Source organism: Dendrobates tinctorius, unplaced genomic scaffold, assembly GCF_039654945.1.
Source record: "Dendrobates tinctorius isolate UK_male_01 unplaced genomic scaffold, ASM3965494v1 ptg000044l, whole genome shotgun sequence".
Taxonomy (NCBI): Eukaryota; Metazoa; Chordata; class Amphibia; order Anura; family Dendrobatidae; genus Dendrobates; species Dendrobates tinctorius.
Window position 1 is genome coordinate 8133471 of NW_027361712.1, and position 6914 is coordinate 8140384.

A 6914-nucleotide genomic window follows, 5' to 3' on the forward strand; every position below is an offset into this window, starting at 1 on the left:
AGGAACCCAGGGACACCCGCACCAGCATATGGTCTCACAAGGGGTCTGAGGATCTTATCTCGGTACCTAGTGGCAGTCAGACTACCTCTGGTGAGCACATGGAGGGCTGTGTGGTCCTCCAAAGAAATGCCACACCACACCATTACTGACCCACTGCCAAACCGGTCATGCTGAAGGATGTTGCAGGGAGAAGATCGCTCTCCATGGCATTTCCAGACTCTGCCACATCTGTCACATCTGCTCAGTGTGAACCTGCTTTCATCTGTGAAGAGCACAGGGTGCCAGTGGCAAATTTGCCAATCCTGGTGTTCTGTGGCAAAATGCCAAACGACCTGCACGGTGTTGGGCTGTGAGCACAACCCCAATCTGTCGATGTCGGGCACTCAGACCATCCTCATGGAGTCGGTTTCTAACCGTTTGTGCAGACACATGCACATTTGTGGCCTGCTGGAGGTCATTTTGCAGGGCTCTGGCAGTGCTCCTCCTGTTCCTCCTTGCACAAAGGCGGAGATAGCGGTCCTGCTGCTGGGTTGTTGCCCTCCTACGGCCCCCTCCATGTCACCTTGTGTACTGGCCTGTCTCCTGGTAGCACTTCCAGCCTCTGGACACTACGCTGACAGACACAGCAAACTTTCTTGCCACAGCTCGCATTGATGTGCCATCCTGGATGAGCTGCACTACCTGAGCCATTTGTGTGGGTTGTAGAGTCCATCTCATGCTACCATGAGTGTGAAAGCACAACCAACATTCAAAAGTGACCAAAACATCAGCCAGAAAGCATTGATACTGAGATATGGTCTATGGTCCCCACCTGCAGAACCACTCCTTTATTGAGTGTGTCTTGATAATTGCCAATAATTTTCACCTGTTGTCTATTCCATTTGCACAACAGCATGTGAAATTTAATGTCAATCAGTGTTGCTTCCTAAGTGGACAGTTTGATTTAACAGAAGTTTGATTTACTTGGAGTTATCACTGTGTTCCCTTTATTTTTTTGAGCAGTATATATATATATATATATATATATATATATATATATATATATACTGTATACATATATGTCATACACACACAAATATATATATATATATATTTGAGAGAGAGATAGCAGAGTAGCCGTTAATTCATTTGTTGGCTTCTGTAAAAATCATTACAGGACCCGACACAGGATATGAGACATGGTTTACATATAGTAAACTATTGCATATCAGGGAGATTTATAGATTTATATATGTCAGTGACTACTAATTTTATTAGTGTGTTTGTGTAAAATTTTGGATCTGTAGGTGTTAAATGAAAGAATATAATCACAGAAAAAAATTGCGTGGGCTCCCGCTCAATTTTCTCCGCAATTATTTTACAGAACCCGACAATTGAATTATCGGCTGTTCTACTATCTATATCTCTATCAAATATAAAGATATATATATATGTCACAGACATATATATATATATATATATATATATAGTAGCGTTGCACCTACTGAGTGTGTTGGGGGACACTCGCTTGGCACAGGATTAACATAGACAGGCACGGTTTTGCACATAAAACAGTCTATATTGGTTTATTTTACATTGCATAGATCATACTGTAGGCCCTGTTGCATGTCACAGGCCTACCACCATCCAAAATATTTCAACGTATTGCTTTAACTTGCAGTCCCTAAACACGCTGGACCTCTCTGTCCAGTGACCGTGGGTGACCGCACGCCAAACAGTTCCTTAACGTTCATAGAACATTACAAGCACCAACAGTCTATGGAGGTACTGTACCTTACAGGAGCTCCTGCTCCAGATGCTGACTCCTTGTCAGTTCTCTCTCTTCCCCAACGCAGGGTCATCATAGACTCTGCTCACACATGGCCTTAGCGGGTGCTATTCAGGACGTCCGTCCCCCCCTGGGACCATCCAACATACAGGCCTCACCAGTTGCCATTCAGGGATCCGATCCTATGGCCAGGACCTCCCAACACACCGGTCTCCAGGTCCAAGGCCTCACCATGTGCTCTTCAGGAAGTTAGCAACTCCCAACACACAGGCCTTCCAGGACCGTGTACTCTGGTTCAAAACTCATGCCCATGTTACCAGACCTCAGTCACATTATATATCCAAAACCACCCCCATATGTGGGCGGTGTATGTGTGGCTAGTCGATCCCGCCCAGCTCTCCAACTAGCCCTATAAGCCCCCCTTATAGGTAAATAAACTCATGGACTACAAGTCCCAGCACATCAACATCATTTTTGGGCTTACAGCGCAGAGGACCTCTGCGACACATACTGGCCATTTACAATCATGCCAGTCACTGTTTCACCATCACAATCAAGGAAACGCCCACATGCATATCCTGAGGAGTACTTACAGCGCCCCCTAGCTGTAACAGGGGTCACTGCATCACAGTATACAGTATACATATATATATACACCTATTCTATGTGTATACATGTATTCTATCTTTTCTATTTTAACCTGTCAGTGTGATTTTACTGTATAGCCGCATATGAATTGCCAGCTTTTCAAAAGACACCAATGCGTAAAAATCGGACAGCACTCGCTTTTTTTTCTCGCACCCATTGACTTGCATTGGTGAATCTCATCCGAGATATGCAGCAATATGCAGCATGCTGCGATTTTTTTCTCAGTCTGATTTCGGCTGAGAAAAAACTCGCAAATGAGATGTCACCTATTGAATAACATTGGTCTGAGTGCAATCCGTTTTTTTAACAGATTGCACTCGTCCGTATTTCTCGCAAATGGGTATGAGCCCTAATAATAAGTATTGGACAATTGGTGAATGTAAAGGAATGGCAAAAGAATTTGCTTAATGCAGAGCGTTTGTTCAATTTGTTTTTTTATCCTAGGTTATGTTTGCTAATGATCACAGTATGAATGATGTGCACTTCAATGTCCCAGCGATCCCACCAATGATCCGACGTGGATGGGATCGCTGGGACATAGTTAGCTGATCGCTGGTGAGCTATCACATAGACAGACGCACCAGCGATCAGGACCAGCGAGGAAGCTGGTATCTAGGGTAAACAGCAGGTATCCAAGAGCAGCGCGGCTCTTAGATACCCACTGTTTACATTGGAAACCAGCTCCCAGCGTCACTGATCGTTGCTCTCCCGCTGCCACACGCAGCAATGTGTGCTGGCCAGCGGGAGACCAACGGTCAAAAAATGGCCCAAGACGTTCCAGCGCGATCAGCGATACCCGGCAGGGGGGCCAGTCGCTGATACATGTCACACACAGCGATGTCGCTGGCGAGATCGCTGTGGTGTCACAAAATCAGCGATCTCGCTTGAGATCTCGCTATGTGTGACGGGGCCTTTACACATTGCACTTATACCAATGTGTTGTTCCAGCTCATTTCTCACTACTTGTAAAATAAAAAAAAAAAAAAAACAACACAAAAATAGAGCCTGGTTTGAGTTGGTACACATGCAGTATATAAATGCATGTTCACATGGCCAAAAAGCATACAAAACCTACAAAAGACAAAATGAAAAAAACCCTGCTGTAATTAAATAAGTAAAAAGCAAAAGTGCATTTAAATCATACAGAGTTCTTAGTAATACTGTATTTGATCAGACATAGCATAAAAGCCGTCCCACCATCGACAATTAATTATAGCAAGGTTTTTTTCATTTTGTCTTTTGTAGGTTTTGTATACTTGTAAAATCAGTACATTACTTTTATATTCTTTTACTTTTACATTTGGCATTTACCCAAGTTCTCACACAAGAAAATACATCTGGGCACAAGCTGCAGCATTAACCAAATGTTTATGATATAATTAAATCTGTCTGAACATCAGCGAACCTTCTGAACATTTTGTCATATGTCAGCACTTTATTTTCAGTCTAAATATAGGCCAGAATTTGTAAGCCTGGAGAAATGATTTATGCATTATTTACTCATATCCCGTATGTTTTAGAATTTCAGAATGCGTTCTCATGCTCTATGCCAAGATCGGTAGTAACTAATTAATAAAATAAATTCATTTGATCTTTTTCATATTTTATGAAATGTACACTTGAGTACAGCATGGGCAGAATTGTTAGGCAATTTGTATTTTTGATTATTCAAGGACTACAGTATTACGGTTAGTAAAGTTAATAAACCTGAAATCTAAATATTTAAGAAAGTAATTGTTTATTTTTATCTGTTAAGGTGAGAATAACCAAATAACTCAAAAACACAATTCTGACACTTCAATAAAAATATCAGTGACCAATATAGCCACCTTGTTTACAATATCAGTCATAAGCTATCATCCATGGATTCCGTCAGTTTCTTAGTCTGTTGACAATCTACTTTTTGGGCAGCATCAACTGCTGCCTCCAAGACAAAGTTCAGAGAGTTGTACTGTTTTCCACCACAGTAAATACCGTATATACCCACGTATAAGCCGAGATTTTCAGCCCATTTTTTTGAGCTGAAAGTCTCCCTCTTGGCTTATACGTGAGTCATATACACCAGGGAGTTGGCGGGGGAGGGGGAGTGGGGGTGTCAGATCATACTTACCTCCCATGGCACGGTCTCTGCAGCCCCGCTTCTCCCACGGTCTCAGGCTCCTTCCTTCAGTGGTCACGTGGTACCGCTCATTAAAGTCATAAATATGCACTTTTTCATGACTTTAATCAGCAGTACCACATGACTGCTGAAGGAAGGAGCCTGAGAGTAGGTGAAGCGGGGCTGCAGAGACCACGCCAGGAGGGGGTAAGTATATCAATATTCACCTGTCCCAGGTCCATCGCTGCGCGCTACTCTGTCCTCCGCGTCCTCTGGCTGTGATGTTCAGGTCAGAGGGCGTGCCGACGTAGTTAGTGCGCGCCCTCTGCCTAAACAGTCACTGACAGATGACCCGGAAGAGACAGAGCGGCACGCAGTGATGGAGTGGGGACAGGTCAATATCGCAGGTACCGGGGTCCTGAGCCAGCAGTGACACCGGCATCTGTCCCCACCTGCTCAGGGCCCCAGCACCTGTCCCCAGTGATGGAGAGGTGAGTATGTCTTTTTTTATTTTCAGCAGCAGCATCATATGGGGCTTAATCTATGGAGCATCTTATGGGGCAGCATATAGGGGCATAATCTATGGAACATCTTATGGGGGCAGCATATGGGGGCATAATCTATGGAGCAGCATATGGGGCATTTTATGGGGCATCTTATGAAGCATCTTATGGGGCAGCATATGGGGGCATAATCTATGGAACAGCATATGGGGCATTTTATGGAGCATTTTATGAAGCATCTTATGGGGCATAATCTATGGAGCATCTTATGGGGCATCTTATGGGGCATAATCTATGGAGCATCTTATGGAACATTTTATGGGGCATAATTTATGGAGCATTGTATGGTCATCTTATGGGGGCATAATCTATGGAGCATCTTATGGGAGCATAATCTATGGAGCATTTTATGGGGCAGATTTTAAGGGATTCAGAAAGAGAATTGGAGGGATCCAATGGCTGGATATCCTTAAATACAAAAATGTCCAGGAAGGATGGGAAATCTTGAAAAATGAAATTCTCAAAGCACAATTGTTAACAATTTCAAAAAAAGGGAAGAATAGGAAGCATTTAAGGAAGCCAGGATGGATGAACACAGAACTTAAGCACATGCTAAAAAGGAAGAAAAAAATGTTTATAAAATGGAAAGAGGGAGGCATATCTAAAGAAGAATATAATGTTGTCTGCAGAAACTGCAGGGCACAAATCAGATTATCTAAAGCTGACAATGAATTGAGGCTTGCAAGAGATGTCAACAGCAATAAAAAAGGATTTTGGGGATATGTCAAAAGTAAAAGAAAAGTCAAAGATGCTATAGGATTTTTGCAGGATGAAAATGATGAAATGGTAAGACAGGATGTTGAGAAGGCCGAACTTTTAAATTCCTATTTTGCATCTGTTTTCTCTCAGAAAGGAAATGTAACATCAACTGTTCTTCACTGTCCTATTAAGGGAATAGAAGAATCCAGGATATCTAGAAACAGAAAGATAGTAAGGAAACACTTAGCTAACTTAAATGAATTCAAGTCTCCAGGTCCATATGAATTACACCCCAGAGTACTGTAGGAGGTAGCAGAAGAAATTTTTGAACCCCTCCCCATAATCTTTGAAAATTCTTGGAGAACAGGAGAAGTCCCAGAAGACTGGAGAAGAGCAAATGTTGTTCCTATCTTCAAAAAGGGGAAGAAGGTGGACCCAGGCAACTATAGGCTGGTGAATCTGACTTCTATACTAGGAAAGATCTTTGAACAAATTATTAAACAACATGTATGTCAGTACCTGGATAAGAATGAAGTGATTAAACAGAGTCAGCATGGGTTTGTAACTAATAAGTCATGTCAGACTAACTTAATTTCCTTCTATGAAGGAATCACTGATTGGGTGGATCAAGGAAATGCTCTTGACTTCAGCAAAGCATTTGACAAAGTATCTCATACAATCCTTATTGAAAAAATGACTAAGTATGGAATGGACAAGGCAACTGTTAGGTGGATTCATAACTGGCTTAGTGATCGGACCCAAAGAGTGGTCGTAAATGGCTGCACATCCAGTTGGAAGAATGTCTCAAGTGGGGTACCACAGGGCTCTGTCCTGGGCCCTGTATTGTTCAACATCTTTATCAATGATTTAGATGAAGGAATTGAGGGTAAACTGATTAAATTTGCTGATGACACAAAGCTAGGAGGGATAGCTAATACTAGAGAAGAGAGAGAGAGGATTCAAAAAGATATAAATAAACTGGAGAAGTGGGCAGCAACTAACAGAATGGTTTTTAGCAGCGAAAAATGCAAAGTACTACATCTGGGCAATAAAAATGAAAAAAGCATATACAGAATGGGAGGAATAGGGCTAAGTGACAGCACATGTGAAAAAGGCTTGGGTATACTAATAGATCACA